Source organism: Arvicanthis niloticus, chromosome 5 (genome assembly GCF_011762505.2).
Source record: "Arvicanthis niloticus isolate mArvNil1 chromosome 5, mArvNil1.pat.X, whole genome shotgun sequence".
NCBI lineage: Eukaryota > Metazoa > Chordata > Mammalia > Rodentia > Muridae > Arvicanthis > Arvicanthis niloticus.
Genome location: NC_047662.1, coordinates 102,881,009 through 102,905,420, shown reverse-complemented (window position 1 = coordinate 102,905,420; position 24,412 = coordinate 102,881,009). Strand labels below are relative to the sequence as shown.

Genomic DNA, 24,412 nt, shown 5'->3' with positions numbered 1-24,412 from the left:
AAGAATCACTTATGTTCATTTTCTCTTTAAATAGCTGGCATAGTTTCTGTCTCCTGATAGTGCCCTGGCCAACATAAATGATCATTTACTCTAATGCTCTCAAAATGGGAAAACTGAGGCCCAGAGATATGATATGATTTGCTTAAGCTTGCACAATTAGTATTTAAATTTAAGATGTTCCTATCCCACTTAAAAAGAGTGCTTCAACACAGTGAGCCACATGCTATCACCCTTAGAAACAGCTATATAAAACAAGGTTGACATTTATCCACCGAGAAGACATTTCAGTTCAAAGGTTTGTATCATCATCCCTGAGACAGATGTGGGATAAGGCCCATAAATTGTATGATTTTCTTAATGTCACCCACCTAAGGAGAAACAGACACATTTTTCAAATGAACTAGCCTAAGTCTTACCTCCCCACACCTCTTGGTTAAACACTAACTCTACTTTCGTGGCAGTGAGAGAGCTCAGAGCTGTGGTCTCTACTCTCCTCTTAGAACTACTCACTCTTGTTTTACTTGGTTTGATTTCAATTTGATTTGGTTTGGTTTGGTTTGGTTTGGTTTGAAGACAGGGTCTCCTGTGTCTGGACTGTTCTCAAACTCACTATGTAGTCCAGGATGATCTTGTGGTCCAGGAAGTCTTATCTCCCTTGCTCTCCCTCCTGAGAGCTGGGATTAGAGGTGTGAGCCACCATCCTCGGTTTCATGTGGGCCAGGGGTTCAAGCCCGCAGCCTTACACAGCCTTGGCAAATACTCTACCAAAATAGCTCCATCACAAGCCCTAGGGCAGCTCATTTCTGAAGCCAGGGATTTTTCTTTCCACTCCTGACACCTAATAGAAACCTAAATGTTGCCCCATGTACTAACGTTTCTTTAGCCAGGTCCTCAAAGCAAACGTGAGGAGAGCAGCTATCTGAACATCATTATTTGTCTTCCTAGCTCTCTGGGAAGCTTCCTGACTAAAGCCATCTCACAGCCAGTCACAGGGAGATTCATGGGAATCACGGGAATCCTAGATGTTGCAGCAGTTAGGATGGGAATAAAGAAATCTCAGTTATGAAAACTAGAAATACCTTTTCTATGCCTCCCATAGACGGAGCTGCAGTATGAGAAGGCCATATGTTATTTACATGTCATCAAAAACTACAAAGTTGTACTTCAGGACTAAGTCTCTTTCTATCACCTCTTGACAAGTGGAGCCCAATTAAGAGCTTCCTGTGAGCTGGGTTTGGAGTGCATCCACTCCCTGCCAAGGAGCTATGCTGATCACAGCTAAGCTGCAATCCCTTAATCATGAAGGAACTGGACAGCTCCCAGGTCAGAGACACCACAGGGCCCTGGCAAAAGGAGGGGCTGCTTGTATCTGCTGATGGTTAAACCTGGGTCCCCTGCTAGCTCTTGCTGGGCAATGGCCTGGTTTTTAGGATACATCCTCATAGGGATTCCTATTCGTTCAAAGATGGAGATTAAGTCAGGAAACCTCAAAGCATGCAGAAAGTATGGCTAGCATCCAGGCGTCTAGTCTACCTCAAATCCAGGAGTAGAGAATATAATGAGGAAAAGACATGGGTTTTGGAGGGCATCCAAGCCTTGGTGGGCTTTTCCCATAGCCCTTGAAAGCCGTGATAAATATCTGGGTACCAAACACTGACAGCATTGCCTTGTCCCTGTCAGCAAACTTTGCTGAGCAGTTATTATGTACATGCTTTACCAACAAGAAAGGACTGGTACCTCTAGAAAGACATATTCATTTGTGACTCAATGCTTATCTGAGCATCCTGGTTCTCATAGGTTCCCTCAATTCCCACAGAGCAGGAGACAGTCCAGTCTACCAGAAAGAGTATTGGGGAAGCCAGTGCTAAGTCCATGCTCTCCTACTCAATCTTCTGTACAGTGTTAGGCAAGTTGTTTTACCACACCCCTCAGTTTTCTCACACACAGAGCAATCTGACCCTTGAGATTCAATGAGATGGGGCCTAGAGAGCTGGCTCGGTAGAGAGAGCAGACTGTTCTTGCAGAGGACTGGAGTTCAGTTCTCAGCACCCACATTGGGTGGATCAGAACCTACAGTAACTCCAGTTCCAAGGGATCAAGGCCCTCTTCAGGCCTCCTAAGGCACAACATTTACATACATACAGGTAGACATGTACATATACACACATTTAAAAAATATTTTTAAAAGATCAAACAAGACAAATTTAAAAATGGCTTCTATTGAAATTTGGTGAAGAAGGAGATAAAAAACTGTATCTGAGTTCTATTTAATTTAGCCATCATATTGGGAAAACATAATACCCTGGAGAGTAAGAAAGACATGAAAAAAAAGACACACAAAATCAGCTCCAAGCAACAGAGAAGTGTATCTTTTGGGGACTGACATAGTCATTTGGTACCCACCTTCATCAGTGCCCAGGCCCAAAATGCAGAACAGTCTCATCCCCACCCCTCCAGATTCATCGGATCCTAGTAACGCAAGGGCCTCTCAGCCCATCTCATGCAGTCTGTCCACAGAACCTGGTCTCCACCCACTCCCAGTCTTTGCTTGGATGCTTTCAAGGCTGAGATGCTTTTTCAGTATGTGCTCCATGTCTTCTTAGCTCTGATGGACAGAAACAACAGAAGCAAAACCTCTGTATCTGCCACTCATGACCTTGTCCATCAGCTACCTGGGCTCCTGGCCGTTCTTCTCTAGCCTTGGGCTCAGCTCCTCACCCTCTACCTTTCTGAGAACCCTTACCAACTGTCTTGGGGTTTACAAAGCACTTTCCTTATAACCCATTAGAAAAATGACATTTCAGGGAGAAGGGAAAACCTACATCCTGACGTCGCTGGGGCTCTCTTTACAGAAATGAGTTCTTCACCTTGACGATCCAGAAGTTGACATTAGGCATGAAAATAACCATGACCTTTTCAGCCAGACCCCAGGGAGGAAATACTAAAAATATATGTATGTCTTCAGGCACCAGAGTCAGTGCTGACTCTATGAATAGTCCTCTGCTCCCCAGAGATTCAGACAGGCAACTTGAAAGGACCTGCAGGCCATTTTGCATACAGGGTGTGAGGAAAGTCATCAGCCAAGGGTGGCCTTTCTCCTGTAGGATACAAGGCATGGCCCAGAGCAGCAGAGACCTTGTCCATTTCTAAGCCATCGTATGGTCCAGGAGAGGAAATGGGGACCTTGACCACCTTACAAACACAGCCCTCTGCCTCCGTGTTTGAGAACTATAAACAAGAACTTGGGCTAAAATGAACTGATGATTAAACTCAGTAACTCTATAGTATTATTAGTTGAAGTAAAATACAGTGAGTGCTCTCTGTCCACAGACTCTACGATCAAGGACTCAAGCAACAGTAGCTAGAAAACATTTAATGCATCTGAAATGCAGTGGGGCACAAAACAGACATGGAAGTAGGAGGGGGGTTCTGGGTAAAAGAAGAGGCTTGTTGGTAACCCAAGGGGAATGAGAGTAGATGATAGTGGGGATAGGACCGTGTGTGAAAGAGAGTGTGTGAGTGTGTGAGTGTGTGTGTGTGTGTGTGTGTGTGTTTGTGTGTGTGTGTGTCTGTCTGTCTGTCTGTCTGTCTGTCTGTAAGAGAGAGAAATTGTATAGGACCATGTGTGTGAGAGAGTGTGTGTGTATGTGTGTGTAAGAGAGAGAAAGAGATTGAGAAAGAGTGAATCACTTTTTAACCCTTCATCTATACTGAACATGTGCAAAGTATTTTCTTTTCTCTATACCCTAAGCCAGAGGTTCTCAACCATCCTAATGCTGCAACCCTTTAATACAGTTCCTCGGCTGTATTAAACTGTATGGTTTTATCCCCCCAACCATAAAATTATTTTCATTGCTACTTCATAACTGCAAATTTACTACTGTTATGAATCATAATGTAACTAGCTGTGTTTTCCAATAGTCTTAGGCCATTCAACACAGAGAACACAACCCACATGTTAAGAACTGGTACCCTAAGGAATACAGTTTAAAGGTTTGTATAGCACACGTATAGTATGCACATTGCACGCTAAATAATCTAGAGATGATTCAAGCTACATGGAAAAATAGGCAAACATTAGATACAAGCACTACGTTTTCAGTAAAACCTGAGCACCCACAGATTATGATGTCTGCATGAGGTTCTGGGACCAGTCCCCTGCGGATACCAAGGAATGTGTGTACCTGGCTTCCCCCTTGCACTGGGTTGTTCATCCCATACAAGTATTGTCAGTTAACAATGAGCAGATGTTTACTGAGCCACTCACAGAGCTCATCACTTCATCTTTGCCACAGCCAGGTGAGGAGGCACTATTATTATTATTTCCATTTTCACATAAAAAAATGCAGCCAATAGCAGGTAACTTGCCTAAGGTCGTACAACTAGTGACTAAGTCACCCTGGATATGCATGGCTGGAAAGATTATAGCACAGGCTTCCTGCAGATGTAGAGTCCCACAGGGACCTCTTGTCCAGAGGCTCAGCCACCTGCATCCAGCCCGCCCCTCAGCACCCTCAACACCAGGCATTCACATCCTGATCCTCAGTCCCCCTGCATTACCTGTGAGACTGAGCCAGAGTATTTCTTTCCTAACCATATGCTAAGCCCCTGGCTCGTACACCTACCTAACTCATCCACCTGTGATCCCCAAACACTGACTGTTATGTGCTACCACCACACGTTTTGGAATATGTGTTAGCCAACATTATCCAGCCCATCTTTCACTTCGCATGTTTTACTTGTGATCAGAAGTCATAAAATATTAGAAGTATTTCAAAATCTATGCTGTTTATTATATATGTAAATATTTGGAATATTTTATAAAAAACACCTCAGATGTTTTACAATGAAATTTTGTAACTTCTTTCTTTCTGTGTGTGATTATATGTATACATTGGGGAATAACTTATATACATTGTAGGTGTGCTTGTCCATGTGTGTACATGGGGAGGACAAAGGTTAAGACTGACCACTTTCTGCCTCTCTCCAACTTACATTTGGCAACAGCGTTTCTCACTGATCGGGGAGCTCACTGGTTTGGCTAGACTGGCAGGACAGTGAGGTCCCCACGGTCCCCTGTCTCTGCCCCCCCAGCCCAGCACTAAGGTTACAGATGTATGCCATCACCCTCAGCTTTTATGTGGGTTCTGGGGATCAAACTCAGGCCTCATCCTTGAGCAGAAAGTATTTTGCCCATCACGACATTACTCCAGCCCTAAATATTTAATAAAAGTATTAAATAAAAAACGAGAAATAAACATTAAGTTTCAAATTACAAAGCATTCTAAGTGGAGTGTTGAAATATATAAAGAGCTGTAAAATGTAAACATGAAGCAACAAACTTACCAGTGCAGAAGTGAGCCAATGAATAGACCGGTAGTTCTCAAAAGAAATATAAATGACCAATACTATTTGAAAACATTTTAGACATCTTCAGCCATCCGGGAAATAAAAATTTAAATTGCTTTGAGATTCAAAAGTCAGAATGGCTATTGTGTTGGTTAGTTTTATGTCAACCTGACATAAGCTAGAGTTATTTGGGAAGAGGGAACCTCACTTAAGAAAATGTCCCCAACAGTCTGGCCTGTGGGCAAGCCTGTAGTGCCTTTTCTTAATTACTGATGTATGCAGGAGGTCTCAGCCCAGTGTGGGTGGTGCCATCCCTGGGCAGATGGGCCTTTGATATGAGTAAAATCTAGTATCCAACTTCCATCCAAAAATATCTTTGGTGTCTAACACTAAAGCCTCTGTAAAGAAATAAAAGTAAAGATTAAACTAACTTAAATATTTCTATGACCATTAATAGTCTCTGCCAGCTTGATTGGATTTTGAGTCACCATGGAAACAGGTGTGTGTGTGTGTGTGTGTGTTAGTTTGAATACTTGACCCATGAGAAGTGGCACTATTAGAAGGCATGGCTTTGTTGGTTGTGGCCTTGTCAGAGGAAATGTGTCACTGTGTAGACCGGCTTCAAGGTCTCCTCATACTCAAGCGCCTCCTGGCTGACTGTGGATCAAAATGTAGAACTCTTGGCTCCTCCAGGCCCAAGTCAGGCTGCACAATGTAAGCTTTCCACCATGATGATAATTGACTGAACTCTGAAACTGTAAGCCAGTCCCAAATTAAATGTTTTCATTTATAAGAGTTGCCTTGGTCATGGTGTTTGTTCACAGCAATGGAAACCCCAAGACAGTCTATGAGAGTGTATTCAGAAAGACTTAACTAAAGAAGACCCATCCTGAATATGGGCAGCAACTTCCACAGGCTGTGCTTTTTAACCGAATAAAAAGAAAAAAGGCAGGTGAGGACCAGTGATCCTGTCCTTTGCTTACTGACCATGTACAGTATGTGACCAGCTCCTGGCCCTCCAGCCATCATTGTGGGCTTTGTAAGCCAAATCAACCCGCCCTTAATTCCTTAGTTGCTTTTGTCAGGTATTTTGTCTCAGTAAAAGGAAAAATAAAAAATAGTTTTGCAGAAAAAAAAATCAAAATCAGTATTATTCATCATTAGTGATAGCAAAACTGCCAGTTAGAGACAGTACTCAGTAACGTCCATTGCAATGGTTTTAACAAGGATCTCAGCTTAAACTCATGTAAATAGTGCAGAAGAATGTTGCAAAAACATGCTATCTCCTTGCCCAGTGCCGAGGCCTGCACTATGACCTCTCCTGGTTCCCCTAGCTCCAACTTGATCACGACAATCCCCCCACCCCCGCCATGGCTACCTTCACCAAGCCATTAACAACTTCCCAGGCTGCCCCCTTTCTCCTCCTGCCCACCTTAGTGCAGATGGAAAACACTAGACAGTTTTGTTATTTTAAAACTAACCAGATAACTCAATGGCTGGGTGAAGAATTTCCTGCCCTAATCTTAATCAACTAGCTCCCTCCATCCATCCTCCTTGGTCTCTGCTCACAGCAGAGGCTACAAACTCTAGGGGCCTCAAGATCTCCACGCCTGCAATTTCCTCCTCACTCCAAAGCCTGGCCCAAAAACTTTCCTCCTACATGCGTCCCCTCTCTTCCTCCTGGACACGGAAGTCCCACCTTTTCCCCTTCACCTAGCCATTGGCTTCCACCTCCTTTATTGACACAATCAAGAACCAATTACAGAATTGACACCTCCCTCTACAGCGGGAGCAGTTGGAGAGATGACTCAGCGGTTAAGAGGAGTCACTGTTCTTGGAAGAACCCAGGCTTGGTTCCCTGTACCCACTTGTGGTTCACAACCATTTTATAACTCTAGTTACAAGGATTTGATGCCCTCTTATGGACTCCATGGGTATTGGACATATGTGCTGTAATTTATATGCAGACAGTCAAAACATATACATTAAGTAAACTTAAAAGAAAGAGAGAGAGAAAGAAAGAAAGAGAGAAAGGGAGAAAGAAGGGAGGTTAAATTTGAGCAGTGCATACTTTATGCATGTATGAAAAAATCACACTGAACCCATTAATTTGTATAATTAACACATATTAACCAAAAATAAATGTTACAAGCCAGCCATCATGAAAAAAATGTCTGTAACTTCACCACTCAAGAAGCTAAGACAGGATGATCACAAGTTTAAGCTGGGCCTTGTAGTAAGAAAATAAGTAAATATCAATAAATGGTGATAAAATAAGTTGTATAAATGGTAAACCAAAGATTTGAGACTGAATACGAGTTTTAAGACATAGGGCATCGGAGATGATAGCTCAGTTGGGAAAAGCTTGGCATGCAAGAGGACCTGACTTCAGTCTCTGGCATCCATACCAGAAGCTGGACAGGGTAGCTCAAATTTATAAACCAGCTCTGAATTAAGCAAAGCTCACTGGATACCTATAGTTCACTAGACAGCCAGCCTCTCCCTACCCTACCAACTCCCAATCCCCAGTCTTCATCCCCCACCCCCCAGGCCCATTATAAAATTCCTAAGGAAAAAAGGTGACCAAGTTGACCTCTGACCTTCATACACACATGCACACATATGCACACTCACCCACATGTTTGCACTTCATAACCATACATAAATCAGATTGAATAAAATCTGTATTTTTCTTGTCACAAATTTCAGCTTCAAAATAAAGATATTGTACTTCATCATCATTCAAAAGTTATTCTATATTTCATACCTTCACCCAATCATGTTTTCTTAATTTTAATATTTGAGACAAAGCATCATGTAGCTCAAGATGGTCAAACTCACTGTATAGCTGAGCCTGGGCATGGAGTCACTGTATAGATGAGCCTGGCCTTGAATTCACTGTATAGCTGAGACTGGCCTTGAATTTTCAATCCTTTTCTGCCTCCCAAGCAGTATGATCGCTGGAGTGTGGCATCATGCCTGGCTTCTCTAGAATCTTTTTGTTTAATGTGTAAGTGTGTGTAATGTGTATGTGTATATGACTATTCATATGCGTGAGTGTGTGTGTGTGTGTATGTGCCATACATGTAGAGGCCCAAAATTAATACCAGGTGTCTTCCTCAATCATATTTTGGTTTATTTATTGAGTCAGAAGCGTTCGTGGAGTCTGGAGCTCTCGAATCCAGCTAGTCTGGCTGAATAGTATAACTAAACCTCAACAAAACCACTGAATGAGACCACTCCTCGGGCAGAAAGGACAGTTTATTGGGAGGCAAACCACAGGGATGCCTCAGAAGACAGAGAACAGTGCTCAGTGGGGAAAGTCTTGTCAGTTTTATTGGAGCAGAGAGCTGCAGGAGGTGGTATGCAGGACAGAACAGCCTTGGAGTTACTGTGGGGACTCTGACATTTGAAGTCTTCAAAAGGCCAGGTAGTCATGGCAGCCATCTGTAAGATGGAGAGCCCCGGACTCCATGACTTGGAAGGCAGAGATAGGGCATCCCTGGGCCACACTGCTGTTATAAAACAAAGCAGCTCCCCAGCCATGATAGTGTTTCAAACAATGTCCTAAGATGCCCAAATCCTGCCCTATTCTTACCAAGTAAACAGAAGGGTTGCTATCAGCTAAACAGATCTAAACTCATCACTCCTCAGAAATCCCATGACGTGGGATTCTGTGTGTCAGGCAAGCCATTACTTCCTTTATCTTCCTACAGTGGTCAGCTACCTCAGGTAAAGGATGTGATTCTAGTTCTTGATTAACCTGAGCAGTGTGTGGATGACTGAACAGGGGATCCACCCTTAATGTGAACAGGCACCATTTAACCAGCTGTGTACTTGAGTATAACAAGAAGGCAAGAAAAGAATCTCTCTGGGACAGACTATGATTCTCTTGGCCTTGACATCAGACCTCCAGGGTTTATACCAGTACCAACCATTATGTTTCTCAGGCCTGTAGTCTCAGAATGAGAAATACACCATCAGGCCCATGGGTTTGAATCTTGTGCTCCTGGACTAAGTCAGAGAACCAGAACTCTGGGTCTCCAGATTGTAAACAGCATATCTTGGTACTTCTCAATTCCTATCACCATGTGAGCCACTTCTAGTCAGTCCCAGGTAGGTAAATGGGTTGATAAACAGTGGATAGATGGGGTAGATATGGACACAAGAGAGATGATTAATAGTTTATTAATAGATAATCAATACATGGTACATAGATATATAATAGAAGATTGATGGGTATGTAGACAGACCATAAAAAATACTTACATACATACATACATACATACATACATACATACATACATACATGATAGATAGATAGATAGATAGATAGATAGATAGATAGATAGATAGATAGATAGATAGATATTCTACTGGTTCAGTCTTTAGAGAACCCAAACTAATTCATTCATGCTCACGGCTTGGTTTTTATTTTATATTTTCTTGCTTCTATATTTCTTGTACCTATTTTTATAATCCATTTCACTCCTTATAAAACAAGACCAAATATAAATAAATAGAAATTACATTCTTGGTCACTCTGCACGTCATTTTCCTATGTATAGAATAAGAGTCTAGGACACAATGTCCAACACATCCCTTCACCTGCAGCCCTGCCAGCTAGTTCTTCATCTCTGCAGCTCAGGGACCATGTTGTGTCCTTGACATAGTAACGGTAAGCAGCACCAGGTCCTTCGGTATATGATAAGTTTGCCTTATAATCTGTTAGGTGGAACTTCTGTTCCAGAAGAATATTGTCAGTGCCACTGATGAAGTTTAAAGGACTCACTTCTTAGATTCCCTCCCATCTAAAATCTGAAATGTAAACATAATATCCAATAAAAATATGAAGAAAAGATTCCCTCCCATCCTGTTATCATGATCCAAATGTCCTTAGACCAGGGGCTAGAGCACTAACGCTTGATTTGGACTTAAGATAGATATAAAACTTAATCAACTAAATCAAGTCTGAAGTGATCCCACTGATGTTCATCAACCCTGTGTGACAAGTGTTAAAAGAAAGTCACATCTCTATACAGATGGAGAAAGATAATACAAAGAGATCAAATGACCACACAGGTCATGGTTGGCACATAAACTGAACTCTGAACTCCTGACTCTACATCATTCTCCAAACCCCCAGCCTTGGCAAAGATCCTCCATCGACCCTTGAGCATTCCAGGCCATATGTCTCCTGGAACTGCTTCACTAGTCTGTTGCACCCCAGTTATACACCCCAGTTATATGGAACACCAGAGTATTGGTATTTTCTCTCTTGGACTTATAGACCTCCTGGGGTTTGAAAACAGCAAATCCTTTATTCCTGAGCTAAAGATCTGATTTGAACTCTCTCAGAGCTCCTTCTTCAGCTAGGCACAAGACCCCAGTTCCCCAGGACTACCAATTGCCCAGAAACCCAGGGAGAACAAAACACAATGAATTGGCTCCAAGTCACAGATGGTCCTTGATTGTCAATTTAATGTGATATAAAATTATGCAGAAGGTACCTCCGGGTGTGTCTGTGAAAGCATGTCCAGAAAGTATTAGCTAAGGGGAAAGACTGACCCTTAAAGTGAATGGCCCTTTTGAACAGGAAGCCAAATTCAAGGATTCAAGGATGCACATGACTGAAGGAAAGAGTAGTGGTGCCTGCCTGTCTTTGCCTTTTTCTGATGAACAAATGTATCTGTTACTGTTCTGCCAAGGTCTTCCGCTGACTCCAGCTTCTTCAGACTTCCTATGTACACTAAACACAGCAGACTAGGACTGCCAATGCACCCAGTATCAAGGACTGAGTGACAACCAGGCTCTCTGCCTCTCTGGCATGCAGGCAGCCACTGTTGCACTGTGTAGTCCCTATTATGTAAGCCAGTCTAGTATATGTCTTTTTCTTATAAACATATAAACGTGTGTGTGTTCTGTTGGTTCTATTAGAGCCTCTAGAGAGCCCTGCCTGGTGGAGTTGGTAAAACTAGTAGTAATAGCAGCTTAATTAACTGCTTGAAAAATATAACATATCAACTTCACTGTAAAATTATTCCTTTAAACGTTCTTTAAACGTAAGAATGAGACAATTATAAAGACAAAGCTATAAAAACGACTTCAGTTTTATGAAAGTTTTGCATTTAATTGAAGATGTGGGTACATTTTACTGTGTTTAGTTAGGAAGCTTCTAGAAAATTGCAGAAAGCTTAAAATGTTCCTGGGTCTTCTGTTGCCTAAATTCCCCCATGTCAGCTAAGGTGTCTTTTAGTGAAACCACTCCTTATGGTCTCAAAGTGGATGTAGTTTCTTCTGGTTGCTAAATTTGGCCAAGAAATTAAGCCTCATCTGTTTGGGAGAAGATGAAATTGCTGGGGAACACTTTGGGCCAACCAACAAGAGCAGTTCTGAACTACGGATCCTTGATTCCTGGAATTCAGAAGCAAGCTTCCTCCATCCATGCCAAGCTTCATCTTCTCCAGATATGATGAGAAAATGCTAAAGAAAAAAAAACAAAAAACCTCTATCAAAAGAGCCTCTGAAGTCAGCCACATGGGTGTGGGTGTGATTTGAATTGCCCCCAAGGAGCTTTGGGGTGCACAGGCAGGGTCCTAAAAATGTTGTAGGCTAGAAGCATCTTACATTCCAGACAAGAGACTGCTTGTGATTCTGACAAACTTCCTATACTCCTGTGATATGCTGGCATGGAAATGGGCACTTCTTTCAGAGCTCATTGGTGCTGTAAGAGCCGCCTTCACAGAGCCTAAGGTGAGACCATCTGGCACAAAGTCTTTATCCCTGGAGACCTCAGAAGGCAGCAAAGAGAGAAGCTGGGACGATCGGCTTGTGCATCCTGAGGGCTGGTAATGATGACAACAGTACTTCCTGCCAGGCTGAGCCTGAGTCTTGGCTTTAATCCCAGGCCTTTGGGGAGTCCCAGGGAGCTGGATTACTGGGTCAACAATATTGATGGGCCCTGTTGAAGTCTCAGCCAGATCTGGAGCTTGCTTTCCTGCTGGCAAATGAAAGCATGCAGTTCATCTGAGTTCTAGGAGCCCTTCTTCAGTCCTGCCTCAGGCAAAAAATAAAGCTGGGGACAAGGGGGCCCAGGCATCAAGATGATGCATGTAGAAAAGATTCTACCCACAGGTCCTCTAAGTCAGCCCTGTGTGTAGAGCTGTAGATACAGCTCAGAAGAGAGAATTCATCTGGCCTAGTCCTGGGTTTGGTCCAGTACCACCACCACCAAAAGACAAAGCAAAACAAAACACCACACCCACCCAATAAAAAACCTACATCTCTAGCATTTCAGGAGTCTGTCTAGGGATGCTTCCTAGGCCAACATCCAAGCCTACTTAGTCTATCAATTCCCCAAATCTGAAAGCTCTACACACACACACACACACACACACACACACACACACACACACACACACCTGCCTCCCAGTTCTGTCTCTGACTTCCTTGGCCTGTGTTTCTAAAACGAGCCCTCACTCCAGAACCCAGTAAGCACAGCAGAATCACCTCTGGTTATGCAGGCAGAGTTTGAGAGGCTTTATTGCATACACTTCTACAGCTTCTATGTAGAGACTCAGCCAACACTCTTGAGAGACGGAACCAGTTGCCACAAAGCAAATAAGCTACCTTCAGAAATCCAGTAGTACTGAAGGGGTTGGGTGCATGTGCTAGCCAAGAACTGTGCATAGGAATATGGCAAAGAGCAAGGGCCACCTATGCAGAGGGCAGAGCCATCCTCTAGACCTGTGGGCAGCCATTCTGTGTCTCTACTTACTGATCCTAACAAAGCTGTCTTGGTTCCCATAGGAGCTTACATTGTTCTGATTCCAACATGAAAAATACAAGAGGCTACACCCATTTGGACCAACTCAACCTGAAATAGCTATAAAGCTATCAGCACAACCAAGTTTCACTCCACCCTTTCTATCGGATTGTCTTCTGAGTTCATGAATTGCTACCCCGGGAATCCGATGGCATATGGGCACCACTAACACAGATCCATCAGTCTTTTGACTACAAAACTATAGAGCAAAGAAGGAAAATATAGCCCAACACCTATATTAATATAAATACCACACAGCCATTCAATGTAGTAAATGCCGATGTGTCCACTAGATTAAGGAGAAGTAATTTACCTCATTGGAGAACACATGACAGCAAGAAAACACATGTAGCTCATGAAAACATACTCATGTTCTATTAAACATACAGCCACACCCCTCGTGCAGACTAGGATACTCAATTCAAGATGCATAGTCGCCTGCACGGTGTGTGGCTGGTTCCAAAACCACATTCCTGGATCGTGAGGTTGACTTCTTGAAGGGTAATTCAAGGAGACAAATTATTCTCTTATTCCACAGTCTGAGCCAAGTCCTCTCCCAGCCCTCAGCACAGATCCTGACGTCTCTGGATCCATCAAAGCTTGTGATCGCTCACTTAAATCTGACCAAATCCTGTTTAATCCTTATCCCCACACTACTCTCAGGGATATTAAAATTTGAAGATCAAACATCATCATTTAGATAATATACTTGAAAAACAAGAGTTCATTTAACATTTCTCACAATTTTAAAATGATTTTTTTAATTGAGTATTCACAGTCTCCTCCACATTTGCAGGAACAGGCTATGACTTACCCTGTGAAATCAATGAATCCTTCAAGGCTCACCTTCATACTGAATTTTCCTCTTCTGGGAATCTTCAGAGGCCAACCCCGAGACAAAACAAAATCATCTTCAACAATGCAGAAATCTTTTTCCATTCACACATTCACAGCAGGAGATGTTTGATGAAATAATAATACCCATGTGAAGACTAAAATTTCTTTTGTTTGACAGAATAATGTCTAGAGTTAAAGGGAAAACAGCAATTACAGCTGAAGAACAGAACATCCTGAGCTCCAAATTCATGCAGCTCTTAGCACCTCACCATCATTTTGCAGAATAACAGGGAACTTTCTTTGGGTGTTCAGACCTGATTTCCTAGCAATTTATGGAAGCCAAAAGCTCTTAGGAACTGGCAGGTTGAGCCAAGGCTGTGGGAGGGTGGAGACCAAGGTTCCAAAAACCCACAAGAAGTGGACCAGAAAGCAATTATGAAAAGGCAAGAATCTGGATAGATGGCTCAATACGTAGAGTATTTGTGGACAGATGGCTCAGTATGTAGACTACTTATCACACAAGCACTGAGTTTGGGCCTGAATTTGATCCCCAAAACCACTGTAAAAATAAATACCAGTTGTGGTGGTGGGCACTTATAACCTCAGTGTGGTAGGGACAGAAACAACTGGATTACTGGGGCTCACTGGCTAGCCTTGCCCTCACAACACAAAGGTGAGAAACCCTGTCTCAAAGAAAACAATAGATGGTTTCTGAAGAATGACACCTGAGATTGACGTGTGAGGGGTGGGGTGGAGAGAGGGAGGGAGGGAGGGAGGGAGGGAGGGAGGAAGGGAGGGAGAGCCTTGTATAATACACTGATCAAAGAGGGCCAAAATGTGGAGTGCTGTGAGCCTAGCTTCGAGCCACCAGTTCAGGACCTCAAGCTTAGACACTAGCTAGAGCTGTTTGTGTCTGTGTGTGTGATAAATCTATGTCCACACATGCACAGATATACACACACAACAATGTCATGGCAGCCTCAGAGTTTTGCTGAGAGTTGATACAGGCTGAGGAGATATGGATGAAAGACTGAGAATACATATCTAAAGGTATGACATATTTCAACCCTGGAAAACTGGAAGGAGGGCAGGAGGTGGTGGTGAGCATCTGTAATCTCAGGACTGAGGGCGTGCAACCAGGAAGATAGTGAATTCAAGGTTGGTGTGGCCTACATAAGGAGACCTTGCCTCAAAACAAAACAAAAAAGTGAAAGACACAAAACATTTCCTGTCGCTATTTCTAGTATCATACATAATGTGGAAGGCCTTGCTTTATGCATTTTTTTGTAGTCTTCTAATTTCTATAGTGAACACGTGGGGTTTTTTCTTTCATTTACAATAAAGAAATATTTTCTTTGTTCTAAAAGAGGAAAATAAAGGCTTAAGATCAAGGAACAGCTACTGAGAATAAATCCCTCTAAGAAGATAAAATCAGTAGACAGGAGGCTCAGGCAGGAAAGTGAGGATGGAGAAAGTGAAGAAAACGTTAAAATCAACCTGAGATGCTACCTAGGGTTGGAATTAAAGACTGATCTGGGATGATACACACAGGGGCTTTGAAAGTAAGAGGCGAATTAGTGAGACTGTGGTTGTGTTATATCCACCTCTGTTATGATTAGAATATGCTCGGCCCAGGGAGTGGCACTACTACGAAGTGTGGCCTTGTTGGAGTAGGTGTGTCACTGTGGGTGTGGGCTTTTAAGACCCTCATCCTACCTGCCTGGAAGTGAATATTCTGCTAAGCAGCCTTCAGATTAAGATGTAGAACTCTCAACTCTGATTGCACCATTCCTGCCTGGATGCTGCCATGCTCCTGCCTTGATGATAATGGACTGAATCTCTGAACCTGTAAGCCAGCCCCAAATATATGTTGTTCTTATAAGACTTACCTTAGTCATGGTGTCTGTTCACAGCAGCAAAACTCTAACAAAAATAATCTCTGTGTCCAGTTGTGGTCCATGTAATAAAAACAACGTGTCTACATTATTAACTGAATGTGTGGCCACTCCAGAACAGGGTCTAGAAAAAATGGGAGAGAAAAACAGTCATCCCTACAGGTCCCATCATGAAAGGACATCTCCAATGCTATGGAGGAAACGCTGTGACCCAGGGCCAGTTACTGAAGCACATGCCTCGGAGCAACGGCTCTCACCCTAGAGAGACAAAGCAGGAGCAGTGGCACCCCAAAGACAGACTCTGTGTAGCATGGAGGACACTCGTCAGAGACCCCAGTGTGAGAGTTGTGGCTCAAGCCTTCTTTTGTTAGTGACTGTAATACAATCCAAATGACAACCAGAAATCCCATCTTCACAAGTGTGAGCAATGTGCTTGACAAAAGAGAATTGCTCATTGACAGGTGCCCAGGCTTCCTTCTCCTCTCATGCATAACAAAAGTCTGACTTGGCCCTTCTCCATCACCACCACCATCACCACCACCACCACCACCACCACCATCACCACCACTACCACCACCACCACCACCACCACCACCACCACCATCACCACCACCACCACCATCACCACCACCATCACCACCACCACCATCATCACCACCACCACCACCATCACCACCACCACCACCACCACCACCATCACCATCACCACCACCATCACCACCACCATCACCATTACCACCACCATCACCACCACCATCACCACCACCATCACCATCACCACCACCACCATCACCACCACCACCATCAGCACCATCACCACTACCAGCAGCAGCCACAGAGCTGTTTTGTCAAAATAAGCCTTTGGGGACCTTGTGATAAAGAACAAATGGTCTGGTAAGTAAGGTTAGGAACCAGTCTCAAAAGACAAATGTCATGTCACGTTTTCTCTTGTGTGAGGAATCTAGGTTTCACATGTATATAAGAAGTGGAGGATAAAAGTCCCTACCTGAGTCCCAGCATGGTGTGAGGTTCAAGAATCTTTGCAGAAGGCCAAAAGATTCTAAGATCCAGAAATGGTAGATAACTCCAAGGGACTATTGTCTACCAGAAACAACAGGATTGATATATTTTGAACTCACAGAGATTGTAACAGCAGACACAAAATCAAACCAGACAAAATCCAGTACAAGGAGGGGAAAGTAGACACTATGTCCCACCACTAACCAAGAAGCTATTTGCAATTGATACCTGCTGCGAAAGGGAAACTCTCCAAAGAAGAATCACTAGCTATAGCAACTTTACTCCAGGGCAGGCCCATGCCCAGGAGTAGTTCACCAACACAAAAGAACCTCCATGGGTTGTTGGGGGTGTTTGTTTGTTGTGCCTGTGTGTGTGTGTCCAAGTTCATGATATACTTGCATTAAAATGCCATGATGACACCCATGATTTAATACAAGAAATATACACAAATGAAAAGGAAATGGCAAATAAAAATCAAAACTAATACTATAACTATAGTATATAAAAGGGTCCTGAGGCCAGTCTTTGTGAAACATACCTGTCATTCCAGCCCTTGGGAAGAGGCAAGAGGGTCATAAATTAGTGGTCAGCCTGGACTATAGAGCAAGATCCTGCTGCAAACACACACACACACATACAGAGAGAGAGAGAGAGAGAGAGAGAGAGAGAGAGAGAGAGAGAGAGAGACCACTAAGGAGGCATGATAGTCTTGTAGGAACTTGTAGGACATTAACCTGAGTCCAATAATAACACAATAAACAACTTCTCTCTAATACTCCATGTGTGTCCATAAAATAAAGGATGATAGCCTTTATTGTTTCCCTCAGGGGGGTTTATCAACCAGAAATGTCCTTGAAGCCCTTATCCCTAAAATCTGCTCAAATTTCTCTGACAGTACAAACGTGTGTGGTGTGTGTGTGTGTGTGTGTGTGTGTGTAGTACTAGTAGTGATGAGGGAAAAGATAACATCTTCCCTAAGCTTAAGCTCTATAGACATGACAGTTTTGTACCTTGGTACTCACGAATGAAAGCCCTTTAATAAAATCAATTATATTTAGTTTAATTGGAAGGAGTGGTGAGTTATTCCATGTATATTGATATAGCATTCCTAATCTTGTATGTGCAGAGTTAGTCATACAGAACACATATGGTACACGTTGATACCTTTTAGGGACCCTAAGAACTCAATAGCAAACTGTGACTCTTAGCCAATAGTCAAGAGCTAAGTGACAACACATGACTTACCTAAAATGCTTCAGGGTTATTCACTGCATGGCTCGATCTGGCAGAAAGACAGAAAGAATACAGTGGGCATCTTAACATCATACAGCCCCTGACCACCCTTGACAGATGTCACTAGTCAGTCTATTCGCTCTTTATGCTAAACCAGGCATGATCCATAAACATTCTTGTTATGATCCAAGTAGTCACGCTCAACAGATCACATCTAGCTAGCGAAATGGGTCTGTTTTCCCCTCCTGTTCTGTGAGATTAAGGTTGAAGGGTTAATTTGGAGATGAGTATCCAAAGGTCTCACCCAAAGGACCCTGAGGCATATTAGAGTTGGTAGTGCAGAGATAAACTGGCAGCAGATGGGCCTTCTACAAGTGATGTAGATACAACGTATACACCCAGGAAAGTACAAGATAATCACCCTATACAACCCCAAGCACTGAAGGCTACCATTCAAACAAGGGTATTTCTCTTCTCAATTTGAGGGATCCCACACTCCACATAACTGTGGAACATCACATAACCTTGGTTAGATTGCAGATCCAGCTTCCTCCCTCTGGATAAGAACCCAATCAGCTAGCACCTGAGTGAGATTCCTGAAATGCCTCCCCATGCTAATGAGGTATCTCAGTACCTTAGCTTTCAGCCAATGAATGGCCTTTGCCCACCCCAGATACTCCTATTCCTTAACCCAAAACCATATAACCCTTGAGTCACCCTGAGTGAAGTTGTTCTGCGTCCCCGAAGCTGGTCCCAGTGTGTCATTATTACCATTTGTACTCCTGGGGCTTCTGAACCGCCCCCCCCCCCAATTTGCCCACCAGGGACCATTGGCTGATGATACCTGGGGCCAGGGAGCACCACTGTGGTACACACATTTAATCCCAGCAGAGATAGGCAGATCTCTGTGAGTTTGAGGCCAGCCTGGTCTACAGAGTGAGTTTCCAGGACAGCCAGGCTACACAGAGAAACCCCCTCTCAAAAGACCAAGAAAAAATAAAAGAAATTTAAATTTAAGAAATTAAATTTGAACTTACAGACTGGTTTGCCTCATGCCTCACCTGTCAGGTATCTCACTAATTGCTGCAATCTAGAGATGAGGCTTAGTTTTCTTTAGGGGGTTAAAGGCCAGGTAAAGGTACAGCCTAAAGTCAAGTTACCTGGAGTAACAGAGAGTTTACTCAATTTAGGTCCTCTTGGTAGGGTTAATAACAGTCTACACTGTTTAATACTCTTTATGTCTTCTTTTACCTTGATAAACTAAGTCAAATGAGGGAGCTGGGGAGCTAGAAAGAAGGCTCAATGCTTAAGAACACTTGCAGAGGACCAAGGTTTGGTTCCCAGCATCCACATGGTGGCTCATAATCATCTCTAACTCCAGTTCCAGGAAATCTAATGCCGTCTTCTGAACTCTTTTGGCATCAGACACAAATGTGGTACATGTACATATATGCAAGCAAAATACTCATGCACACAAAATAAATGAACCTTAAAACAAAACAAAAAAAAAAAAAACAGAACAGAACAACAAACAAGGAACTGGAGAAATGGCTCAGTAGTTAAGAGTTCCTGTTGCTTTTGAAGGTGACAAGAGTTCACACACTCACATCCAGTCGCTCACAACTGACTGTGACTCCAGATCCAGAAGACCTGACACCTCTTCTGGCCTTTGCAGGCACCTGTATTCACATGCATATAATTTAAATGAAAAAATAAATAAATATAAAAAGCTCAACCAATCCTTTCGTGATTTTTATAATAGAAAAAAAATTAAGTTGGTCTTACCTTATTTTTTTAGTTAGATTATAATAAGCACAACCATGTGTTAAATCTTTGAGGGAAGATACTAGTTACCTTTCTCCTTGCTGTAACCAATATACCTGACAGAGCCAGTTAAAGTAGGGACATTTTGTTTTGACTCACCATTTCAGCTCAGCCTAGTGGAGCCAGCATGGTGGACTTCCTGGTGATAGAAGCAGGTGGCAGAGAAAGGAGCTCCTCACATCCTGGTGGGTCAGGAGGCAGAAAGTTCAGAGAAACAAAAAGGCAGATGAAACCCTCAAGGCCCGGACCCAGTGACTTATTTCTACTAGCTAGACCATATATGTCCCAAAGGCTCTATAATGTCTTAATCTCTGTTTTATTGCTGTGAAGAGACACCATGACCATGGCAACTCTTACAAAGAAAAGAATTTGATTGGGGCTGGTTTACAGGTTCATCGTGATGGGAAGCAGACAGATATGGCTGGAGCAATAGCTGAGAGCTTTACATACTGATCTGTAAGCAGCAGGCAGAGAAAGAGAGACACTGGGCCTGGCATGGACTTTTGAAACCTCAAAGCCCACTCTCGGCTACACACCTGCTCCATCAGAGCCATCCCTCCTAATTCTTCCCACACTGATCTACTACTAACTGGAGACCAAGTGTTCAAATCCATGAGCTCACTGTTCACATTCAAACCATAACCAACAGACACAACGTTTGGAACAAAGAAGCCATAGCAACATTATAATATCCCCCATTCTCATGCACAACATTTTACAGCATAAATACAATATTATACAACATAATACAACATAAATACAATTTTATACCAAGTAAAAGAATTGCTCATTTACTTATAAACCCTTTAACATTCAAATTCTTTATTGTAAAGACTTTCAAGTCATAACCCCTTCTGGCTTTACCATCTACAGTTAACATCTCTGGTTCTCCAAATAATGTGCAGACATCTTTTTCTTCAATTTCTCAAAATCCCAGAGTATTTGCAAGGCCGCCATATACACTTCACATCCAACTTGGATCAAGTTTATCCTTACATTACCAGGTGCTGTGGCTCTCCATCAAAAACACTGACTAGAAATAAATGTAGACAAGCAGAGAGAGGCAGGGGCTAGCAGTGAGCGCTCGAGAGAAAGCATGTTTAATAATTTAATATTTAATTTATTTAATAATAAATGTCGTTTTCCCCCATGAAACCATGTAATTGTTGTGGTTGAGGTAAAGAACACCTACATTTTGAGGTTGCTGAATTAAGCGACCCTCTTCCTGGGTCACAAACTACTGAAAAGCAGACGCCTGGCCCAACTAAACATAGTTACACACACACCATAAATGACCTCTTGCCTTTGTTTCTGGTTTTGAGAGCCAGAAACTTCACCCAGCTAGGATGTGACTCAGTGGAAGAACACTCATGGAGCATTTTATGAGGCCATAAGTACAAACAATATCCAGGGCTGAAATTTGAAAAGAAACAGAAATTGAGCTCGGGAACTTACATAACCACAGCCTCTCTTTGAGCTATACTCCAAGTATGATCCCCAAATTTACTTTTAATTTTCTATCAGTTAAACAACTTGTACATATTTTCTTTTGGAGGAAGGGAGGTGGTGAGACAGTTTCTGTGTAGAGAAGGTTAGATTCGAATTTGCTCTGTAGCCAAAGATAGTACAAAACTCACAATTCTCCTGCCTCAGACTCCCAAGTACAACCAGGCCTCACTAAATGTCTCTTACACACACACACACACACACACACACACACACACACACACACACACACACACGGCAAGGGGTGAGACTGTAGTTTGGGTTTATCTTAAACTCCTTATCCTCCTACCTCAGCTTCCCAAGGACTGGTACGGGCATGTGCACCACAGCTGTTGAAAATTGGGGGGTGTCTGTTAAATATTTGATGTAAAATCATGAGCTTCTTTGTGACATACATGTATCATTGTACTTTGTTCATGTTAATGCCTGTAATCATCCTTTTTTGTCCCGTGGAGAAGGTTGGTTTGCTGTTGCTTGTATGCAAATGCTAAAACTCTGTTTCCCAAGGTCTTAGTTGCCTCAGGATGAGGGAATTGTCACATATGCCAGATTTTATTGTGCAAACCTTGCTCCTTAATTTAAAGCCATTAGTTGAGTAGAGATGCCTAGAGCCCGTAGCTGGGCAGAAGAGAGGTAGATGGGGCTTTGGTTCCCAGGCTTGGGGTCTGAGGTAGAGACCAGAAAGAGAGAGGAATAGAAAGGAAGAAGTTGCCATGGAATAGGTGGATCGTGAGCACATGGCAAAAGTGGCCCAGAAGGAGCGTGGCAAGTGATATGTCAGGGTTATTGGCAGGAAGGTAGACAAAATGGCACAGAGGGTTGATATTGGCCCAGCTGTAGTGCTTTAAGACTCATTATAAATATAAAATCATGTGTGTTTTATATGGGCTAGCAAGAATAATTCCTTTTACAGTCCTGTCTCCCCTTCCCCCAGGCATCATCCCTTCTGCTTTCATGGCATATATATTTATGTGTCTGTGTTCCTTATGTGACAGAAAACAGGCAATAAGTTCTTTTTTTTTTTAAAGCGAGAAAGTAAATATTTTATTTTTTATTTTTGAGACTGAATGTTAATTACATTTCTCTCTTCCTTTTCCTCCCTCCAAACCTTCCCAGATACCTCTCTGCTCCTTCAAATTCATACCCTCTTTTTCCATAATTATTGTTAATATATATATATATATATTCACAGATAAGTGTAGTCTTCACCCCCTACCAAGAAAACTTCTCTTTGTCATAGATGAAAATCAATACCAAACCCCAAACCAGTCAAAATGCAAAGTTGTGGATCCCAGTGGGCACCCATACAACACAATTTCTGCACCTCAGTCTCAGGGAACATTGCAAGAAGAGGGAGAAAGTTTGTCAGACTCGTCACCATCCCTACGGAGTTTGCTGTGAGGTTGTGTCTCCTAGTAACATCAGAAGTTGCACCAGAAGTATCACCAATGTAACTGTTCAAACACGGGCTAAACATGAAGGGCACCACTGAACATTCTGAACTTAGACCCCAAGCCCAGGGAATAGGGGCACTGACTCTTCATTAGCTTCTTCAAGCTGATTATGGGCGTTGAGATATTAGAAGAGGAGTGGGGGGAAGAGCAAATTGATAAGCCTCTGATGCTGTGTCTTCATTGCCTCCAGATGGAATTCCCGGACCTCAGAGGTTTGAGCAGGTCTGCTCAGCTTGCTTGTTGAGTAGATACACCAAGGCAATAAGTTCTGAGGTTCAAAGGCAAATATTGAAAATTTCCAGTGTGTGTGTGTGTGTGTGTGTGTGTGTGTGTGTGTGTGTGTATGTGTGTGTTATATGCATACATGCACATATAGGTGTAGGCTCTCTTGCCCATGTGGGTCCATGTGGGGGTCAAAGGTTGACTTAAGGATATCTTTCCTCCAACACTTCCCCGCCTAATTTATTTTTTGAAGCAGGCTTAAAGCCCACCCTGTTAGATAAACTGGCTGTCCAGCAGCCTCTGGAACCTGCTTCTCTTCATACCCCAGTGCTGAGATCACAAGCACATGTCAACACAAGAGGTGTCTGAGCTCAGATCCCCTGCTCTACAAGTATTCTACCGAGAGCCATCTTTGCATCCTCACATGGTTTTAAAAATCATTGTGGCTTGTGTGTTTATTTTGTGTGTGGAGGGCAGTATGCTATAATGTGCACTGTGCACGTGGCAGTCAGAACATAACCATGTGGGTCATGGGATAAAAGCCACATCCTCAGGCTTGTCAACAGGTGACTGTACCTGCTGAGCCATCTTGCCAGCTTTCTTTCTTTCTTTCTTTCTTTCTTTTTCTTTCTTTCCTTCTTTCTTTCTTTCCTTCTTTCTGTCTGTCTTCCTCTCTTTTTTTCTTTTCTTTTTTCTTTCTTTCTTTTTTTTTTTTTTTTTTTAAAGGGTCTCTTCACTGGCCCAGAGCTCATCAAATAGGCCAGGCTGTCTGGTCAGCAAGGCTGGGAATCCACCTGTCTTTGTCTCCCCAGTGAGGGATTACAAACACAAGCTACCACGTTCAACTTTGTTGTGTGAGTTCTGGGGATGCCACACAGGTCCTCGCACTTGTGTGATAAGCACTTTACCTACTCAGCTATCTCAACAGCTTTGAAAGCTCTGTTTTGTTTTTTGTTTTTTGTTTGTTTTTTTTTTAATGCATAAAAGCTGGGCATGGTGGCACTCACCTTTTATCCCAGTACTGGGCAGGTGGATCTCTGAGCTCAAGGCCAGCCTGGTTTACAGAGTTCCAGGACAGCCGGGGCTACACAGAGAAATCATGTCTCAAAAAAAAAAAGAAAGAAAGAAAGAAAGAAAGAAAGAAAGAAAGAAAGAAAGAAAAGAAAAGAAAAATGTAAAGAAATGTGTCACTCTCAAGGTTTAGTAGATAAGTCAAATCATTTTGATCCCCAGGGTCTCAAAGAACA

General features: G+C 42.8%; 1 long non-coding RNA gene across 1 annotated transcript; it reads right to left on the bottom strand.

The window, feature by feature from the left end:
* Positions 1-10,811: 10,811 nt before the first annotated feature.
* LOC143442474 (uncharacterized) lies at positions 10,812-20,165 on the bottom strand. Its single transcript, XR_013110718.1, has 5 exons — positions 20,083-20,165; positions 18,172-18,208; positions 15,901-16,030; positions 14,021-14,197; positions 10,812-11,832 (listed from the first exon to the last, which is right to left on the bottom strand). It is a non-coding gene; the product is annotated as an uncharacterized LOC143442474 (long non-coding RNA).
* Between the last annotated feature and the right edge of the window lie 4,247 nt (positions 20,166-24,412).